Source organism: Manis javanica, chromosome 3, assembly GCF_040802235.1.
Source record: "Manis javanica isolate MJ-LG chromosome 3, MJ_LKY, whole genome shotgun sequence".
In the NCBI taxonomy this organism is placed as follows: domain Eukaryota; kingdom Metazoa; phylum Chordata; class Mammalia; order Pholidota; family Manidae; genus Manis; species Manis javanica.
In genome coordinates, this window is record NC_133158.1 from 198,639,604 (window position 1) to 198,660,919 (window position 21,316).

The 21,316-nt window shown below is 42.5% G+C and overlaps 1 protein-coding gene and 1 long non-coding RNA gene across 8 annotated transcripts in view; one reads left to right on the plus strand and one right to left on the minus strand.

Annotated features, from left to right (window-relative positions):
• LOC140848542 (uncharacterized) overlaps positions 1-17,734 on the minus strand; it is a 50,219-nt gene extending 32,485 nt beyond the window's left edge. For 2 of the 6 annotated variants that reach the window (XR_012129624.1, XR_012129621.1), the window contains exons 1-2: positions 15,691-15,853; positions 4,129-4,180 (exon numbers count right to left, since the gene is read on the minus strand). This is a non-coding gene — a long non-coding RNA (uncharacterized lncRNA). Of the gene's footprint in view, positions 1-4,128; positions 4,181-15,690; positions 15,854-16,428 lie in introns of those variants that run through there. The other 4 variants (XR_012129622.1, XR_012129623.1, XR_012129620.1 and 1 more) reach the window with 4 other exon arrangements.
• An 82-nt stretch (positions 17,735-17,816) lies between these two features.
• Positions 17,817-21,316, plus strand: part of NR3C2 (nuclear receptor subfamily 3 group C member 2) — a 334,172-nt gene continuing 330,672 nt past the window's right edge. Inside the window, exon 1 of one of the 2 annotated variants that reach the window (XM_073232590.1) lies at positions 17,817-18,138. The gene's annotated coding sequence lies outside the window, so the exon portion shown is untranslated. The remainder of the gene's footprint in view (positions 18,139-21,316) is intronic. The other variant, XM_073232589.1, reaches the window with a different exon arrangement.

Sequence of the window (21,316 nt, forward strand, 5' to 3'; positions counted from 1 at the left end):
AATCCTGTAAAAATCAAAAGAAGCTCTAACAATTATGCTTTGGAAGGCAGGGGTGAGGGAAGCTTTGAGGAAAGGGTGTCTCAGAAATAAGAACCAGAGGTTTAAATTTTATCAGAATTTCTGCTTCTTTCTGTAGGTCGGCTTCTGTTTCTTTTCCTAAAAATCAGCTTTCTCTACCCAGGGACTGTGGTGATTCAGCAGATTCCTAGCTTACCATCCATGGAAGAAAGACTCTTACCTCTTGCTCCAGCTCCCAGAATGCAAGAGAAAAATTCTATTTGGTTTGGCTTAATCAAGTACCCATGCCTACAGTCAGCATTATGATCAGGAAAGCATGGTTGTAGAAGAAGGTGACAGTTCCTAATGGACCACAAAATAAAGCACAGCCAGATTTGGGGAAGGGAGAAAACAGAAAAAAGGAGGGGATGAGGCATGGACATCCCACTGGGAGCAAGTTGTGAGTGTGGAAGCAAATACAGCTCTGTCTACAACTGGACTCACTGGCAATTCTTACGTAAAGAAGATTGACTTATTTTTTAGCGGGCATTTATTGATAACCTGTTACTCTTAAGTTGCTATTATAGCTCTCTTATTTTTTTCTCACTTTCTCCTGACTTAAGTCATTAGCCAATGACTTCTAAGTGTCCTTCTAAGCCACCTTAACTTCTTTTTGGGAAAAATAGTAAACTTTAAAATCAAATATTAACAGCTGTTATGATCTAATTATTTTGTTAAGTTCCTGTTTTCAAGAAGCTGTTAGTCTACGAGTAAAGTTATCATGTTTGCAAATAGCTATTACAACAGATAGAAAATGATAAATGCCATTAAAGAGGCATAGATAAACTTCTATGAATTCAGAGGATATCCCACTATAAGAAATAGTCATTATTGAACTAATATTTTTAAATGGAATAGAATAGATTACATTAAGACCTAAAGATATGGCAATAAAAGGTTTTCAATAGAGAAGAACAGCTGAGACTAGAATAGCATGGAACTAATAAAGAGCAGGATATGTTGAGGAAATAGCTTATATCTGACAGGGCGGGCCTGATCTTAAAAGGTAGTGAGGTAGATAGACTTGGAATGTTGACAAAGAGATATATCTAAAATATTTTTATAGAAACATGTATGGAACTGTGACAGGGTAATAAAGGAGCAACTATGATGGGAAAGCCAAAGATACTGTAAGATTTTGAGGGTGAGGAGCAGGGCAATTCGCAGTGTCCTGGGGCAGATTTACATAACATAGTAAAGACTGTCCTCATCAGGAGAAGTGGTCACCTCCCATTTCTAGAGGCCCCAGATTCCAGACCTAATCCCCTAGAGACATGGGAAGAGGAGAAAAGTACCTTTATCTCCCACGCCAACCCTTGCCGAGTTGCTGGTGCCTCTGTGTGGGCTGTAGAACCCATAAGTCATAAAACCTTGGAGTGCCACTAACAGTGCCACTGAGAGGCCTCATTAAGCTTTAACATCCAGGTAAGAGTATTCAAACCCACTATCGACTTCCTGTGGAAACCCAAAGATTTGTGCACAATGTATGTTGAGAATACTTACTTGGGTTCCAACAGGCATTTCCTCTGAACTAAGTAACTTTCCGTGTGGGCTGTGCCTGTTCCGTACCGTGTGAGCCTACCTGGGGCACTCTCCCTTCCTTGACAGTCACAAGCTAACTGCTCTCACATGGTCCTGGTGTTTACAACACAGGTGTTCGAAGGTTTGGGAGGGGGTTCATAATAATAGAAAGAAGCTTCAAATGGGATTTTAGACATGTCTGTGTTTTAAAAGCTATCCCACAGCTAAGGATTTTTTAGAGGCCACTTCACCTCATATAGTGGCCAGCTTTGCACTATTTAGAAAGCTCCTCCCCCCCACCCATGTTTACTCTTCATTTCCACTCAGAATTTTCCCCCATGATTACCAAACTCTTTCCACTCTATTGAATAGAGCAAGACTTCTCAATCAAGGATGATTCTGCTCTGTAGGGGTGATCTTGTGATATCTGGATACACTCATTGCACGGGACAGCCTCAAAACAAAGACCTATCTCGCCCAAAATGTCCATAAAGCCAAGGCTGAGAAACCATGATACATAGCAAGTCAGCGCTCTCCAGACTCCAATCTCCCCTATCTTTGTATGTCCATAACCTATGAGGCATAGGTTAAATTGAAGGGGCCACCGATTCATGTTACAGCACACGTGAGCAACAGAGACCCTGAAATTTCTTTAATCCAAGCTGCCCTCCATAGAAAAAGTTGTGGTTTTGAATAGACTTTTTCCTTAACACATATAGAACAAAGTTCTCATCCATACTCAACTCTACTTATTCAGCCAGAAAGAGAAGAATGTAAATAGTGTGGGTGATTCTGTCCCACGTTCCACTAGAGCATATGCCCTAGAGGAACGCAGGAAGGGAGATGTGAATCTGATGTTCCTTCAGTTGGTCTCAGTCCTGAATCACTCTCAGAGTATGAGCATCTCACCATGCTGAGTGTGATTCAAGTGTTTGAAGATACTTTTTTTTTTTTTGTGCAACATGGCCCCTAAATGCAAGCCAACTACTTCATCAGGTGTTTAACTGAGAAAACAGCAATCTGTTCCAATGCTGGAAAAAAAACTGGCTGAGTTGGATGCTATATCAGCCTCAAACGTGCATAAAAATGGCCATGTGTATTGTACTTTAAGAGTGAACTAAGGGTTTTTTCCTAGGATGTCTGACTTGGTATGTTTTTTCACCTTGCTCACTGCCTTTAGAACCAAACTCTACGTAAAATGCAACTCCACATTAGGGGAGAGGTGGTGGGGAAGTAGAGGTCTTGGGCTAGAGCTTTGAGGGAAATTAGGGGTTAGGATGGTGGAAAGAAAAGAAGAAATGGTGAGCAAAGATCAGAAAGGCAGAGAAAACAGAGAGAATACATAGCTATTCAATTAATTTTCAAGGACATCTATGTGATCTTTGAAAGAGCAGTTTACTAATTTTATAAAAAGGAAGCTTTGCCACAGAGGGCTTAGTTTGTTGCAGCATAGATCTTTCGAAGATGTTACTGTGCAAAGTAGGATCAAGGTCTGTAAATTTATAATGTAATGCCTGTTGAATTGTTAGCTCTTTTTTCTTGTGTGCCTAATATAAAATTTTGCCATATTTGTCTTTTAATTTAATAAGTTATGTGTTAGCTTGTTTCTTTAATTTAAAAAGCCACCAAGTGTATGTCATAAATTCTAAACAATTTGTTTAAATATTAAACAGCAAGTAACAATGGCAGCTCCTGCAGGTGTGCTTTTGAAGTCTATGTTTATATTGTGTGTGCAAATGGCTTTATGTGTGTGTAAATAGAGGTTGAGAAATAGGTGTCCACTAGTTATCTTTATTTTTGCTAGTGTACAGTCTACCAGTGGCCCACGAGCAATAATCTGAAACAGAGACTATTCTACCAATTGTTAAGATGGGGAAAAGGAATATTAACTCATAAATATTGCATAGGTCAAAAATTTTATGTGCAGCTTAGAAAGATAAATTCTATAGTAATCATTTCAGAAATTCCCATCTTAATTAAATACAATATTTTCAAAATTGTGCTAGCTAGCATAGGCTTTCTAACTTGGGACTTCCTGAATAATGCACTAAATAAAGGGAAAATTGTTCTCTACCAAGTACTGTTTTCCATACATAAAAGTTTGTAATGATTTTCTTCTCTTTGTGCACAAATTAAGAGTCTGGGTAATTTTCTTTGGAACAGATTGCTATCTTCTGTTGTCAAGATTTTAGTCCAGTGCTTCTGTAAAGTCAAATGTGTTTTTAAAAAGCAGTTTAGAATGGATAATCACAGAAATTAAATACTGGATTGGAAATATTGGAAAGCCAAAGATACTGTGAGATTCTGAGGGTGAGGAGCAGGGAAATCTCAGCGTCCTGGGGCAGATTTACATGACAGAGTAACATTGTCCCTTCCATACTATTTAAGGGAATTTGCTTCTTCAAGTAGTGAAAAGACCCTATAAATAGCATGTAAAGGTCAAGGTCAAGTTGATGCCATGAATATTAGGTTACAACAGGGGGAATGGGACTGTACCTTAGGAGGAGTAGGTTTTACAATGGAAGGCTGAGATATCAGAAGAAAGTGTACCTGAATGTTAGTTGGAGGAAACCAGGCAGACATCTCTGAACATCAAATAGTCCTGTAAGGAATATACAAAAATGAAAGAAGTGATTCACCAAGGTCAGATGCTAAATGCATGGAGAGCAGGAAAAAATATGGGTAGAGGAATAGGCAGGAGCGAATCATTCTTGATTAAGGGAGTATAGAAATGTCGTAGCTAATGTTGTTTACTATAAACCAGCCATTATTCAGGTTGCTAGTCCCAATAACAACCCTATGAAGTAAACTGTATTATCTCATTTTATAGGTGATGAAACTGAGTCCCAGAGGTCAAGTAATTCACCCGTAGTCACATAGCTTCTCAGAGGCAGAGCTGGGATCCCAACCCAGGCAGTGTGACTCTGCTTTTAACCTTCATATTTTATTTCCACTCTTAAGGACAAACACTGCTGAATTTCCTCTTCTAAGTGATACCTGTTTTATGACCTAGAGGCAACTTTTCAAAAGAAAATGTAAAAGGCTGAATGTCAGAGTTCCAAGGTACTTAATCACCCGCTGATTCATCCAGCTATATTGGGCTTTTCTTTCTTCCTGATCTCATTTCCTCTCCCAAAGTAATTATTTAAAAGACTAAACAAACCGATAGATCCCTTACTCCATCACCCTGCTTACAGACCCCTGCCTTTGACATTTCACATCAGAGGAAATCCTACTTCTAAATTCCTCCAGAGTAGGAAGTTCACAACTTCCTTTGTAATCCGTCTCAACATTTTGTCATCTGTAAGTAGAGTAGATACATGGCATTTGGCATGTGTGGAAATCTGGAATTCTTCACCAAAATTCCAGGAAGGCCAGTAAACTCTGAATAGCAAAAATGGCAAAATGTATGCTTTCTGGGAACCCCCCAAACATATCTCAAGGTAGAATTCACAAATCAACCTGAGTGTTGTCTCTTTCTTTCTCCACTGTACTCCGTACAGAGTTTTTGCATACTTTTTTCTTAGGAATCCTTCTCCCTTGGCCCTTTGTTGTCTGAACATCTCTCAAGGAAATTTTGAATAGCCCCTGAAAGCAGGGGTATTGTTGATCATGTTTAATGATCTGTAGGGCAGCACTGACCAATCAGACATGGGCATCAGCCAATCAGAAGGGACCGAGGCTATAAACAAGGAGTCCAGTTGTTCTGGAACTGACCAACTGAACATCAGTTCTGCCTTTAAGCTTGTGCTCTGGTGTTCTGGCAGGCATGCTAAAGGAGACTGCGACCTGCACTTTCCTCCTGTGCTAACATACATGCAGAGGGCCACATACTAGCTCTCTGTGTCAGGCCCAAGTTAAAATCTGAGTTTTTGGGGCTTTCTAAAGGATAGTCTTACTTACATTTCAAGCTCTGCTGATTTATCTTACATAGCTTGAATTCTTATCATATTCAATGACTTGTTTTTAGATTGGTTTGTATTGGCTATGTCTTCTCACTTAAAAAGAAATCATTAATTGAATCTAGCTTGTTCTGCAAAATTACCATGTAACTCAGTGAAAGATTAGCTCATCTTCATAGGAATATTTAGTTACCTGATTCTGCAAACAACCCCATTGATTTTGAGAGTTTAAATTCTGATTCCAGCATCTGCATCCCAGCCCCTGACCTCACCTGCCCTCCCATCCAGCGTTTCTTATCCCCTCCTTAGCTATAACCTTAGATCTTTGTGTCACAGTTTAAGCCTGCCCCATTTCTTCTCTGCTCAGTGGAACTGGTCATCACCTAACAAAGACTGTTAATTGTCCCTCGTACTCATTCTCCCTTCTTCCTTTTAGTACCAGAACTCAGTTTTAGCAGGGCGCATGACCAGCCAACCTTTCTTGAATATTGCTCTGACTAATGGAATGTAAGAAAATATGATATGTGGGAATAACTTGGTCAAAATTTTTGTTTTTTAATAGAAAACTGTGGGTGTGATTCTGGTGATAGAGCCTCTACCATACAGATGAGGGCAACATGCTGTGGTACTGGGGAGCAACAGGGCCAGGGTTCCTAAGGACTTCACTCAGCAGAACCACCTAGCCATGCTGGACCACTTTCATTTTTCTCAACTTTATGCAAGATAGAATTAAACATTTTTCCTTTTTGAGCTCTGTGTTTTGAGAGGTGTCTTTGTAGAGGAGCTTCATCTGTACCTAATAATCAGGATATATAAAATAACTGAACATTACTTCTAGCTTAAAGGTCAACATATTACCAAATAAGGTGGGCTAAATAGTGGTAAAATGCATATGTCAAAACCCTAATCCCCAAGGTGATGCTATTAAGAGTGGGCCTTTGGGAGGTGATTAGGCCATTAGCACAGAAGCCTCACGAATTGAATTAGACCCCATAAAAGAGGCCCCACAGAGCCCCCCGGCTTCTTCCACCCTGGAAGGCACAACAAGAAGTCCATGAGCCAGAAGAGGACCTCAGTGGACCATATTGGTTCCCTGATCCTGGACTCCAGCCTCCAGAAGTAGGAGATACAAATTTCTGTTGTTTATAAGCTTTCCAGTCTGTGGTATTTTGTTATAGGAGCCCAGACAGACCAAGGTACTTGTCCAGTTCGTTCTGCACACTTTCTCTGGGATCAGAGTCAAAACACTTAGCATTTCATACAACCTAGGCTGACAATCAGAATAGTTCTGGTAATGACTTGAGATCAGCATGTGATGATTTATACTGGCCTTGCATTTCATTGAGTAAAAGGTGATTAGAATTAATTGGGTGATGAAGAAACATGATCAGAATGTGACCCAATAAGCAGTACCATTGAAATGAACTGAAATTGAATTGCTCTGTTCCAAGGATCTGTAGTCTCCTAGATGGGCAGTTTTCATTGCCCTGAAGTCATCTTTGCTCTTGAGGATCTCAAAGAATAGTTTGAGCTTTAAATCACTGCCCTCAACTGACATGAGTTGGAATTTTTTACCATCCCTACTTTGAATATTGTTTGGATATATTAAGAACTAATTCCCCCTTCTCAAGATTTGGGGCAGAGAGTGCAATACCCAGGGCTTATAACAATGGTAGTGAAACCCCAGGTGATGAAAGCTTATCCTGTATCATTTTAGGTTCCCTCCCTCTCCAACAGTAATCCCTATAAAAAAAATAGGAATATATCACTTTCATGCAAGTTTTTATACTCTGCAACAATATGACAAAATGTTCCCACCTCATAATTTGAGGATGGTGACTACACTGGAGACTGATTGTTTTTTTGGTTATGCTTAAAATATTTCATGAAACATTTATGAACTTATGAAATATGTTATGCTTTATAATATTATTATTAAATATTAATATAACAATATTAAAAAAGAAGCAGTCAGAAACTCTAAGTGATTTTTACAGTAGCAAAATATAAAACAAACACAATGGGCTACCTAATGATTAGCTTTGTATGATCTAACTATCTTCCAGTTTAAGGAAATCTAATTAATTTTTTCATGTATGTCTTACTTTCAAAATCTGTTAATGATGTTTGTCTTTCTTTCTGAATTGTGTCCACAACCTGTGGATGAAATTATGCTCCAATCAGTCTACTGTTAAGTATAACACCAAATTTCCTCACAAGTAGCATATTCTACTCTCCCTTTTTTATCTTGCTTACTTCAGCTCAAATTTGATTTAAGTAACACAGGAATATAACATTATTTTATCTCTGTTGGCTTTCCTTGATTATTGTTCACGACCTTATATATAAATACAGTAATTTCATCTATCTTAATCGAATTTCATGTTTTAACTAAGGAAGTAAAATTCTACAATGTCAACATTGTTTCTTACAAAGGGATGAAGTTGTTACAGGAGGAAACAACACTGGGGCTCCTGAAAAAAATATTGGAAATCTCACACAAAAATTGGTTAAAGACTAGGAAAGACCACTACAGTTTTGTCAAAAGTTCATCACATTCAGTTGAGCTCATGTTCTCTTCTGATTGGATGAAAGCTTAAAAAAAAGCACCACTTAAAATCTAATTCAAGAGTAATGAATCCATATTCATGACACATGTAGGATAGAGGGAGAAAAATGGTCTGGGTTTGACCAGTGAACAACATGCAAGGATAATTGAAGGAATGTGGTTTATCAATTCTCAACTCCTCCAAAATAAATGAGTTAGTTAGTGTCTTAAGATAATAAAACAATAAAGTAATAGATGCTTTAAGAGCCTGAAAGTGGTAGTGTTTTCCAGAAACTGAGTCAGGGGAAGACCCAGGAGGTCATGAAAAAATCAACATGCAGTCTGAGGGCTGCATATTGAAAGGGGAGTCCACGTCAGCAGGTAGGCAGCCTCATCATTCTAATGATTATGTGATTGTGAAGACCACCCCGTCCCACCCCTTTTTATCAGTACCTGACATTTCCTTTCCGCTGTTCCCTTCTTCTTGCTTCTCATCCCTCCTTCTACCCTACTCCCTGCAAAAGCTGCCAGCAATAACTTGAACTCTGCAAAGTGAGAAACCTGTGGGCAATTGTTTCATTTACTGGACTCTAGGAAGTGGTTCTCCAAGAATAGTCCCCAGATCAGCAGCATGAGGAAACTTGTTAGGAAGCAGCCTTAGGCCCTATCCTATGCTTATGAATGGGAAACTGGGTGTGGGGCCTTTTAACATGCTCTCCATATAATTCTGAAGCATTCTAAAATTGGGGAATCACTGTTCTAGGAAAGAGAATTCTTAGGAGTCTGAAGTGCTTAAGGACCTCAGGTGAAGCTCTGATTCTGGAGAGACCTCAAAAATTCTTTGAACTGGAAGCAAAATCTTCAGTCTCCAAAAATATTGATCTTGATTTTCTGCGACAAACCTCCATCAACATTTTTGATAGCATTTACTAGATCTAGATACTGCATAAAGTACATATCTGTTGTGGTATCAATGACCTCATTTTATAAATGAGGAAACCTAAATCTAGAAAGATTAAGTAATTTGCCCTGGACATAAGGTTAGTAGGTGATAGAGCCAGGACCCAAGGCCGTGCAAGCGGACTCAACTCTACTGCTTGATTTGCTGGTTCTGTGAAAAGGGGCAGTGAAACACAGCTCTAGGCTGAAAGCTTTTGTTTGGACTTTGCCTCAAGGAGATTGAGCTTTGGCTCCTTTGTGCACCTTGGCTTTCTGAATTATCTGCAGAGTTAGTGTTTGCTTCAGTTCCTCAGTGAGGGTTCTTGCTCTGATTAATAATCTTGATTAGCTACTGGGTCCATAGTTTCTTAACATACCAGTAGTTGTATTCTAATGGTCTAATCTTATGGTGCCAAGAAATAACATACAGTGAATAGAAAGTTATGTGTATATGATACTGCATTTTTTATCTTGGCAGCTCTTATAGAATTATAAGAATGTATATATTTTTAACAAAAGTAATTTTAAAACTAAATAAATTTTCAAATAAAATTCAGTTCATATGATACTCAAATTGGAAATAAAAGCAATATAATTAAAAAATGAATGGGCTAATAGTATATGTTGAAATGATGTAGTTATAAAAATGATTTCCTGGAATTTTTTCTGAGATACATAATTATTATAAAAATATATGCTTTTGTAGTAAATCAAAATCTAAAGTAAAAGTCATATTTAAGTTAAAATGTATTAGAAAAATCCCAAGATGTTAGGTTCTTATTTGGTCCTTTATGTAGGAAAGCATCCTCTACTATCATTGTAGGGTAGCATTGTAAGTCTACTCACTTGCTACTTTAAGGACATGGTTCTACCACATTCATGCTGAAGGCCATTAAAAAGCATTTTTAAAAGAAGTAATGAACTAGTTTAAATGGAAACATGTCTACTTGTTTTGATAAAATATTAAAGACTAGTTATGATTAGCACTAAGCAGTTCAAAATAAATTGTGGTTTAAATATTAATCATTGATATGGTATATACCTTCCATAGAGAAGGTGTTTTTTATGAGTTTCATTTTTACACACAGATATTTGATGTAAAAAATGTATACCTAAGTAAACCACATGATGCTCTGTAAAAACTATCAACACCAAAAGATTTGCATCTGGCAGGGGTTTGTGTTGGGAAAAAGGAAAGCCCACCTAACCTCAATTTTTACTCAATTATGTCTTTTGAAAGAAGTCCTACTGAGAAGTTAAAATACTCCATATTGAAAGAGTCAACAAATCAGTGCCCCCAAAAGGATTTGAAAAAACAAATGCCATATAATAAACATATCATTTCATGTAAGAATGCATCCATTCCCTACTGCCAGCTACATGAAGTAGGAAATACTCAGCTGCCTTAGCTGAAACAAACTCAAAACTTGGATTAGGTCCTGGAAATAAGCAGATGACCTCTGAATAAGACGCTTCAGTAGGCTGCTTTAGTAATATACTGTTACCCCTACTTCCCTTCAAACAAAGACCATTCAGTTTGGGGAGACTATGGGTGAAAAGGAAATCTGATGCTTGCAGAGGTTCAGTTTTAGTTTGCTTTGTAATGCATTACCCATAGCAAATTTACTTCTAGCTTTAGAAATGAAGATGACATCTGCTATGAAGCTTCTTACATTTTTCTGTCTGCTATTTCCAGTGTCTTATATCTGACATGCGATAACCTCCCTTTATAAACTCTGTTAGGGGAAAGATTTTATTCATTTTGGGTGCTCACATGGCTATTCTTGATCTACTTGCAAATACATGACAAGATACACTGCACATTCTCTTATTCTGACATTTCCGTTTCTGACACTGAACACACCTTTTCAGTATAAAGTCGTCTTTATTATGTGTACATTAGTATCAGAAAATTAAAACTTAAAAATCCCCTAAGCTTTATTTTTATATAAATACCTTATTGCCTGCTTTTGATGTATTATTACCATTTTATTTCACAAGAAAATATCTTTTTATTGTTTTCATAGCTAAACATATGAATCCTGTTTTTTTGCAATAATCTTTGTTGTTTGCAATCATCTTTATTAGAATAAAAAAGTGTTGATCAAAATGTTGCCTTAGTTGTTACTGACAGCTGTTAAAATGCTGCTAAAAATACAGTACCAACTACTGAAAAGCTAACTGCTCCTGTGAAGTCCTAATGAGAAATTCTAAATGAGCTTATCAAGTTAAACAAAGACTCTTACGTTTCCCACACCTGACCCTCTGAATTGTTTCACTTTTCTGTGGCTGTTATTGCACATAATACCAGAGAAACAGACTCGATGTATAATCCTAATGAGCACACAAACCATGTAGTTATTTATGTAAGATTAACACAGTTATTTAAAGGTGATGAATTTCCTGTACTAAACCAAGAAAAAGAAGAAAAAGAAATTGAAAATATCTTTATTTCTATTAAAATATACTGCTCTAAGTTCTCCCCCCACCACCACTTTCAACTACTGTACATTATTTCTAAATTTAGAACATCAGTGTAGGCACAGTGAAATCTGATTTGCTTCTAATAATATGGCATCCTAATTGTGATGCATGTGCTGTTTGGTGTTCTGTCATTTCAAAATCTGGCCATAGAAATGTATTAGGTTTGTGTATTTCTTATTTAAAATGCCTGCAAGTGAAATTGAGACAGACAGATGAATAAACAGATAAACAAATACAGAAATTAAAGAATAAAATAACCAAAGCTAATAAATATATTCCAAGTCATCTAGAAAATTGAGTTTGATCCATTTGGTTATTAATAGAAAACCTGATAGGTTTTGTATTTATCTTTGATTCACATTTTCTTATTTGCTTGCAATGTTTATAAACTGTAACGTGTGTTTTGCAATAAACAAAAAAGAAGTTCTATCTTATATTATTTCCCTATGTATCTTCTTTCTCTGTTGCTCCTCTCCTTTCTTGCTGTCTTTTTTTTTCTTTCTCAACTCTTTCCAACAGCTGGTAAGAGACAGGGGGTAAAAAAAAAGCCAAGCTTTTTAGAGAGAGAAGAAAAATGCCAGCATGGCTGGGCTTATTAATGAAGTTAACTATGACCAAATGCTTAGCCTTTAGCTTTGCAAAATTATGGAATATCATCAACTTATATGATACCTAATGGTCTTTACTTTCTTGACAGTAAATAAGGATATAAAGGAGATGTATTTAATACATTTCAAAATACATTAGACTTTTTTTTTTAGAGGGGCTTTAGGATCCTCTAAACAACTCCATGCCTTCTTTTTCTTCCCTCAGCGTCAGCTGTTTGAAGAAATGGAATTAGGATCAGGGAACTAAGGGGTGGCTCTGCTAAAGCTAAAATAAAGAGCAAGGAAGGATTTTTTCCAACACAAACTTAGATGATATTAGGCTTTGTATCTGAAGTTATATAATAGAGGATGTGATGTCACACATGTAAATTGCAAATGCTGAGTTGTGCACTTTACTGTGGCAAACCTCAGGGAGTTTGACACTAATGGGATGAGGGAGGTGTCCTGAGGTACTGAGACTGTGAACTGGAGGATGAACAATTGTCAAAGGGGAGGTATGTTCTGCTGCTTCAAGATTTAAGACTATTTCAAAGCTGTAAATAGTCTCCAACTATTTGGAGATGAAGTTAAGGTCCTTTTTTGTGCTTTTCCTCTCTAATTTTCATTGCTATTTTAACACATTTCCATCCTTTTGCAAAGAAAAAATATACTTATCTAAAAGGATAAACAGACATACTTTGTTAAGAGACAGATTAAAAAACAGGCACGTAATGACATTTCTAGATATACTTTTTAAAGTTGATAGGCCACTTTATTAATGGGAATTGAAATGAAGAAACAACCAGAAAACTCTATATCCCCTTCTTCGATGGGTCTCTAGATGAATCACTTGCGGGGTGATTCCAAGCAAAACAAGTGTCCCCTTTTCAGATGAGGGAGTCACAGATCTCATCCTGGAGCTGTTTCCTCTCAGGGTGGCACAGGACCACCTCTTTGTCTTATAGCCAGCAAAAGAAAATGAAGAGAAGAGGGAAACTTAATTGTTCAAACACTTGGGCAAATACCTAAATACTCAAATCTGAGAGCAAATAAAGTTTCACCTATTAGTTATTGCAAGATCCCCTAACATCTCTATCAAATGCTAGGAGAAGCTGATATATATGGGTGTATATATCACCCCATGAAACTGTTTTGGTGTGAAAAAGTTTCAAAAGAGTATCTATGTATGTTTAAAAACTCAATCTTAGTTTTATAATACCAAACTGTTTTAAAGCCAGGAAAGATAAAAATTTGAGAATGGACAAGAAAAACATGGAAAGAATTCTTCAAAATGTCTAAAATGTTGCAGTTATAGTAATGCCACTTTACAGCACATCAGATCCCATTACACATCAGATCCCAGCACATTACAACTTGTCTGTAATGTAAATATTGATTAAAATAGCGGTGGATTACCTAGGTAAAGAATGTTTATGGTAAATCATTTTGTAAAGGGGGAAAGAATAATCAATACCGAATTTATTGATTTTGTAAATGGAATTTACATTGTGTAGAGCTTTCTCTAACATTCCATAAATTAGCGTTTCTAAAAATTTCAAACCTATGAAAAAGCTGAATTTTACAGTGAACTCCTGTATGTGCACTACCTAAATTCTACCATTTTGTATTACGTACGTGCTTTATCACGTATCTATCCATCCTTCTGTCCATTTTGTCAATCCATCTTATTTTTGATGCATTTCAAAATTCAGTTTGTGCAGTCAGTGCCCTCCTAAACGGCGGTTCTTTTTAAAGTTCATTTAATATGAATATGTTAATTTCTTGATTTCACCTAAAACGTACCTTAAGAATCACCTTCCTCACAAATAAACTAAGACAAAAGTTTGTTTCGCTAGAGGTCAAAATGCCACCTTGAGCCATTTAAGTATTGAGTAGTGCCAACACTGTGTGGGTGAGAGATGCAATGAGCGGCTCAATATTCGGACAGTGGGAATATGGTCGAAGAAAGGCAGTGATTGTTTCAACAGGGCAGCTCCCCCGTTTTTAACACGGCTTTGTGTGGGAAGGGATTAGCAACTTTCACAGCTATTTAGTAAGAAAACGGGAAGGAACCCAGAAAAAGGCGAGGGGGGTGGAAGGTGTGGGGTGGCCATACATCCTGTAGGAAAAGGAGTGTTGGGCCTAGAAAGGGGTGCGTGGGATCAGTTCCCGGGATTTACCAGAGTCATAAAGGATCCTCAGCAGAGGATCCTGTAAGTGGTAGTGACACTGACAGTGCATTCGCCCCACCCCCACCCCGGGCTCTTCCCTCAATCTTCCCCCAAAGCTAAGTGTAACGGTGCGGTGGAAGATTCTGGGGCTGAACTGTATCTCTCACATACGTGAGTGCGCGTGAACACGCACACACACACACACACACACACACACACACACACACACACACACACACACACACAACCTATCCCACACACACACACACACACACACACAACCTATCCCCTGATGGGGAGTGACCTGTGCGGCGGAAAGTAGGGGACATGGGGCTCCGCGGAGGCTCCGGAGCCAGTTGGAGGCGGACGTCTCCGCCGGACAGCGGCAGCGGGCGACCCCATAATCTCGAGTCGCCACGCCATCCTCCGCCCCACGCTGCGCCGCCAGCCGCGCTCGCGCCTAGGTCGCCCCCCTTTCACTTTCGCGTCTGCGTAGGTGTCCGCCCGGGCGGGCGCGCGGGGCGGCGCGGGGGCGCGCGGCGCTCGGCGAGCGGAGGGGGAGGGGGCCCGGCGCTCGGCCCCTTCCTCCGCTCGCTCCGCCGGGCCCCCGCCGTCGGCGTCGGAGTCGCTGTCAGACAGGGGACCGGTCGCGGCCGCCGCTCCTCCCCACACGCCCCCGCGCTCGCACACCCGGCCCTTCCTGGGTGTCCCCCCCACGGTGGGGGTGGGGCGGAGGCACCGCGGGCCCGCGAGCGGGGGGAGAGGAGCCATCTCCCAGGGTGGCAGAGGAGGAGCACGGAAAGAAACTTTTCCCTCCAGCCCCCTGCGCGTGGTCCCCAGCCCGCGCTACCCCCGCGAGGGGGAGCTGCACCTGAGGCCGGGGCGCGAGGTCAGGGCCGGCCCCTGGGTGACGATGGGGAAGGGGGGTCTCCGTGCATTGGGGTTCCGTTTCCCCGGCCTCCTTGTGCCAGTGATCAGGGTGGGAAGGCAGCCACCGGCGCCCCCAGCCCCGTTTCTCACGAGCGGGTGGCTGGACTCTGCCGCCGCCTCCCGCCGGTGAGGGTGTGACCCGGGGGCCGCGGCGCCGCGGACTCCCCCTGCAGCCGCCCCCTCTCTCTCTCTCTCTCTCTCTCTCTCTCTCTCTCTCTCTCTCTCTCTCACACACACACACACACACACACACACACACAATCGCGCACTTCGCCGCCCGAGCTGTCACCGGCCACCCGGGACCGGGGAGGGGGCGCGAAGAGCCTCGCTGCGGGGCAGCGGGCGCGGGATCATCCCGCCGGATCTCCCGGCTCCCAGAGCCGCCGCTGTCAACGCCCCGGACACCAGCAGCCCCGCGAGAGGCGCCCGCCTCAGGCCTGGCCGCCGCTGCTGCGGGCTAGCGGGCGCCCGCGTCCCCCTCCGCGATTTGGCGCCGCCGCCTCGCCTCCTCCTGCGGGGTAGCAACACTCGTGCGCTATTGCTCTACCCACCGTCAGTAGGGAGACGGCCGGGATTATCACCCTCTTCATCCTTGCCGCCGATCTGCTCACACTGAATTTGCTGGTGCCGGCATCAGCAGCGGCGGCGGAGTCTCCCTGCCCTTACCTCCACCCCCCGCCCCGCACCCCAGGCTCCCCACCATGTCCTAGAAAAGGTGAGTGCAGCGACAGTCACTGTGCGCTGACAGCGGCGGGAGGGGAGAGCAAGGGCGGCCCTGGGGAAGGCAGGGTCTGCGTAGAGGGCGCGGGTGGGTGCACCAAGGTGGGTTGCGGGCTGGAGATTAGGTGAGGGCCGGGCCGACCCCAGCGGGGGTGCTGGGCGGCGGGCGGGCATTCGTGGCGGCTGTTCCTGCACGGTTCTAACCTAGATTTTTGCAAGAAGCTGAGATCCAGGGCAAGACTGGCCCTCTGTAAGGGAGGTAAAAACTTAGTAAAGGAGACACGTCCATTCCTTTAATAATAATTGGGCTGCGCAGGCTGAGCCGCCGCCTCCTCGCGTGCCCGTGCTCTAGGTCCGGGACTCCCCTCGCTCTTGCCCGCCCCCCGCACTGAGCCCGGGTGCAATCAATGCCAGGCTGGTCGCTGGTCCGTAGAGCTCGCGTGACGGCGGGCCCCGAGGGAAAGTTGGGGCGCTTGGCTGGGACTCCCAGCTGCGGGGGCGCCGGCAGCCGCTCCGCGCAGGGGACGGCTCAACACCGGAGTCTCACCCGCCGCCAGGGAGTTCCCTACCTGGAGCTGCTGACAGTTCGAGTCTTCCTGGGTTCGGGTTCTGGAATCACGAAGCTTAATTAACTGTAAGGGGAGGAAGGGCTTTTGGCCAGCGGATGAACACCTCCCCTCAACCGCCCCGCATGGATTTTGGGGGGTGTGGGGCAAGGGTGAGGCGGTAGGCTGCACAGCTGCCGCCGCCGGGCTGCGGGTTGCCGAGGGCTGGGGGACCAGATTTAGGTGTGTACGCCACTTGTGCTGACTCCCGGCCAGCCGGAGGCTAAAGCGGAGCTCTATACGCGGAGCCTCAAAGTCCTTAGAAATCAAAGTTAAGAAGCCCAGCCTTTGGCTTAGTAACTACAGCGTTTGGGTGGGCGGGAGAGTCGAGGTGGGGGCGGTTGGAGGGAAACCGAAATTTCTTCTTGCAGACACTCGATCCTTAGAAACAGTTTGGTTCCTTCTACTGTATGTTTCTCCCAAGTATGTGCATCCTCTCCCGCCTATCATAAAGAAGTGAATATCGTCGATGGTAAGCTTTTTTTTAGACTGAATTATGGAAAAATCCAATACTAAAGTAGTAAACGCAGCAACAAAATAATAAGGAGAGCAGCAGCTCCGACCCGGGCACTTTTTTTTTTTTTTAGTTGGGGGCGGAGAGAGGTTGCATTTAAAGGGCTTTGGCTGCAGTGAAATTACCTTCTTTTCCTGCACGATTAAAGTAAGGAAATTCAAATCGCGGGGGAACGTGATCCTTCTGCTAGCTGCCTGTGGACGCTGTGGCTACTCTGCTGAGAGAGAACTCGCAAGAGCGAGGAAAGGGGCGGGGAGAGGAACCTCGGGGGTCGGGTGAAGCCCACTACGAGTCCTCCCCTAGGTGCGGACGCTGGGGGCGGCGCCTGGGCCAGGGCTGCTGTTCACCTGGCGCTGCAGGTGGAGAGCATAAGTAGACACCACCTTGACTGGCTTTCGGTAAAACCGACTTCTTCCACGTCACTGCACTTTTCACGCCTTTCCAGATATCCTGGGGTCGGCCAGGAGGAGAACAAGGTGGGCGTCTGCAAGTTTGAGGCAGTCGAGTGAAGTGGTCGGGTGGCAGCACGTGCAGGGTGCCTAGTGTCTGCTGTCGTACCCACTGTCCGGCACCCCTAGCGCCCGCCGCGGCTGCGGCTTTAAGGGACCTGCCGAGTCTAGGCTGTGTCGCAGCAACTTTGTATCAGTCATGTCGCCCTCCTTCTGACTGACAGCCGGGACTGTCCAATGAGAAGCTCGCCTGACCCGTGTAGCGTGGAGCCCTGCTTCCCTCTGAGCCAATGGGGAGGGCTCCGAGGGGCGGGATAGCAACCCGAACTTTATCTGGGCATGTGACCCGCTTTTAAAAGGGCCGGCCCTGGATCTGGCCCACTCCCCCTTCAGGCTTTCGCCCGCCCTCTCTCAGTCTCCACTCTGCCCGCCCAGGCCCTGCCCCTTCTCCCTCCTCCTCCTCTCCGCCCCTCCGCGCCCGGGGTGTCATTGGACCGGGGAGACGCAAGCCAACTTCAGGCTGCACGGAGGAAGCCCGGGCAGTCACCTGGGTGCAGGAGCGTTGCTGCCTCGGGCTCTCCCGCTGAAGGGGGAGCGGCACTAGCTGGCCTGGATGTGGTTGGATTTAGGGGGGCTCCGCAGCAAGGGTGTCGTGGCGTTGGCGAGCGCTGCAACAGGTAGACGCCAAGAGACGGACCCTGACCGAGGCAGGTGTGTAGGGGTGCGCGGCTGGGCGCCGCTTGCCCGGCTCGGCGTGGGGCCGTGGCGCGGGAGCGTGCACTTTGCAGGGAAAAGTGGCTGCGTAATACGGAGGCACAGACAGAATGGTGCTGTGTGCTTGTTATTTTGTTTTGTTTTGTTTTTCCACTTTTTCCCCCCCTTTGGCCGCCAGAGGACTATTTTGGGAAAGTTTGGCCACTTTGGATAAATGCCCTCTAACGAGCAGCTTTCTACCGCCTTTGGCAGTGGGAGATCTACCACCCTTCCCTTTCCCCTTAAGGTGAATTTGGGATCGGTTTTTTTTTTTTTTTGGTACAATTTTTAAAGGACGTTTGAATAATATTTCTTTCCTCTATCAATTGCGGAAGCACCCAAATCACAGCCGAAGGTGTAGCGAAGTAAGGGCAGTTGAAGGATATGCAGATCCTGATAGATCCTGTATGAAAGGGGCTCTGGGAATTCGTGCATTTCCCCTTTCTAGTATTCATGAAACTCTAAAGAGATTCTGTGCTTTCTGTGGCATCAGTTGGATTCTAAAGGTAGGGAAGAAGGGATGAAGCTTTTTTTGGTAGCACGCGTACCCTATTACTGAATTCAGGTGCATGGCTTTTCCTACTGAATTTTAAAGACCAGGTTTACATCATGATGGCTAATGGTACCACCAGTTTTAACTCTTATAACAAAGAAGTTAGGAAAACTTATTTGATAGTAGACAAACCGCTGAATTTTAAATGCACGGCTTTTCAACATTTATATTGTCATTTCCTTAGGGACTGTTATTGATGATATTTTTATAGTAATGATAACAGCGTTTTCCATCTGTGAAGTTTTGCTATGAAGTTTTCATTTTATGTTTAACTTCATGCCATACTCTCATGGAAATGCTTGAGGAGAGGAGTTTTTAAAAAAACTAAAGGGGAGCTTTTTCCTTTAATGGAGAAGTAGTTTTGTTTGGGGATTTCGGAAAGATCAGGTGGCTTAGTGAATTAGGTGAGTGAATAGAAATCAGGTGTGCTCAGTTCTAACTGGTTCTCCTCTTAGGTGACCTTGGGCAGGTTTCTATCATTTACCTCATCTTTAAAAGAGGGTAACATTATAGTAGTTCTGTAGTGAGATTGACAGGAAAAGAGTTTTACATTAGCAAACTTTTACAACTGTGCAACAGTGGGAAATGGTGACATTCTCTTTAAGAAAATTGTCTTGAAGATGCCATATTACAGTGAAACAACAGTAGAAAATGATGTGTTTAAAATGGGACTATGTTTTGAGGATATTAAAAGTGAAAGTGTTTTCCGATAAAATGTTAGAAAGAACCTTTGTAATATTCCTGAAAAAGCTACCTACTTAATGGAAAAGGGCAATTTAACACAGACTGTAAAACATAACATGTTAAAGTCAGGTTTTTCCTTTGCAAAAATATGTTCAAGAGCTTATATATGGCTTAAGGTAGAACTTCCATCAGTGCTTCTCTTTATTGTCCTTATGTGAAATTTCCTTTATGTTTTGGGAGAGGCTATTTCCATGAATATTAAAGGAGCATAATGATTTTTGTCCCGAGAGTCTCTGTTACATATATTTGTCGCCATATGTATCAGACGTGTCTGATTTTATATCAGCTAGATTTGTATCCGGTATCTGCTTCATCTTATACTTTAGTAACAAAAACTTTCCATTTACCCTCTGGATATTAAGTTTTATGTGGAAACTATTCATTCATCAATTAAAATATTCAGGATTTACTAGTAAGTTCAAGTTGACTCCAATTCTGCTCAAGCATGGTCATTATGTCAATTCCAAAAAAAACCCCAGTGTTTCATGGGCCATAAAAGAAGTCAACTTGATGCGTTTGTTCACAGAGAAGACTAATTAAAATAATACAGAGAACCCAGCATAAAATACTTCAATGATCCTATTTTTTTAAAAGAATTCTGATCTTTAAAAATGTTTGCAGTAGAAACAATGCAGATGCTAGATGTCCTGCATTCTTTTGCGTTTGATTTGCCAACCTTTACCATTTTGAGAGGTGCATCAGGATTGTAGATGAGGACAATACCTTAAACAAAGCTAATTTAGATTTCAGCAAATTCTTTTGCAAATTCCTTAATGATAGTCCTGCCAATAACGTGGTGAAATGCAGGTGGTTTTATGTATTGTTTTGCGAGTTCAGGGCTAGCCAAACAGGACTTGGAAAGTTGTGATCAGCTGCATGATGTTAGCTGATAAGATGTTTCCTTGTAGAGTGCTTTAAGATTCTCCTTGCCTGCCATCTCTCACACAGGGTCTCTTCATAGAGGCTCACAAATCTGAGATTTGGCTGATGGTTTAGGGCAGAGTGGTGAAAAGCATCCTTGAGAACATTAGTAGGTGTTCTGTGAAGAAAGGGTACAGTGGCCAAATTATTGAGGGAATGCTGGATTAAAAAGGAAACATCTCTGCACTGTAGGACTCCCCAGAAGTTTTAACATGCAAATTTAACTTGTGAAACTTAAAAAAAAAAAAAGCAATAAGTGGTCATCCTTTGGAGCTTCCTCCAAAAGACAATTTGGAGGATGTATTTTGAGAACTATCTGAATGGGGATACCCTGTCAGACACAGGGCAGATAGGCCTATTGCCTAGGACTAGGGGGAGAGAATAGGCTTTAGGTGTGAGGTGGTGAGGCCTGTGAAGGTGAAGGTGCCAAGGCAAGAGTGACTTCCAGGAATTGGAGAGAGGTGGCACAGTTCACCAGAACAGGGATTGTGGAATTAGAGACAGGGTTGGAGGAGGGAGGTGATACACAGTAAGTGTCCAGGTTGAACATGAATAGATGTGTGTCATGTGGTGCATGATGAATTTGAACCTGAAACACCTATACCTTAGATATCCATACATTCAGATTTGGTATGGGGCGGACAGAATGCTCTTAAATAGAAGTAAAAGCAGTGCATAATATTTACTGGTATTTTTCAATGAAATGCTACCATTAACTGGTTTTTCAGTAAAGTAGAAAAGGCCAGTAGCCACTTTTAGGTCCCATTGCACTTTTTTTTTTTTTTAACTTGGCCTTCTTCCAACTCACTTTTTTGGCTATAATTACCAGATAAGCACTTCAACCTTTGGGATTTGATCTATTTTCTACTGTTTTGTGATTGCTTTGTGATTAGCAACTTAGAGAATGATGTTCTTTAA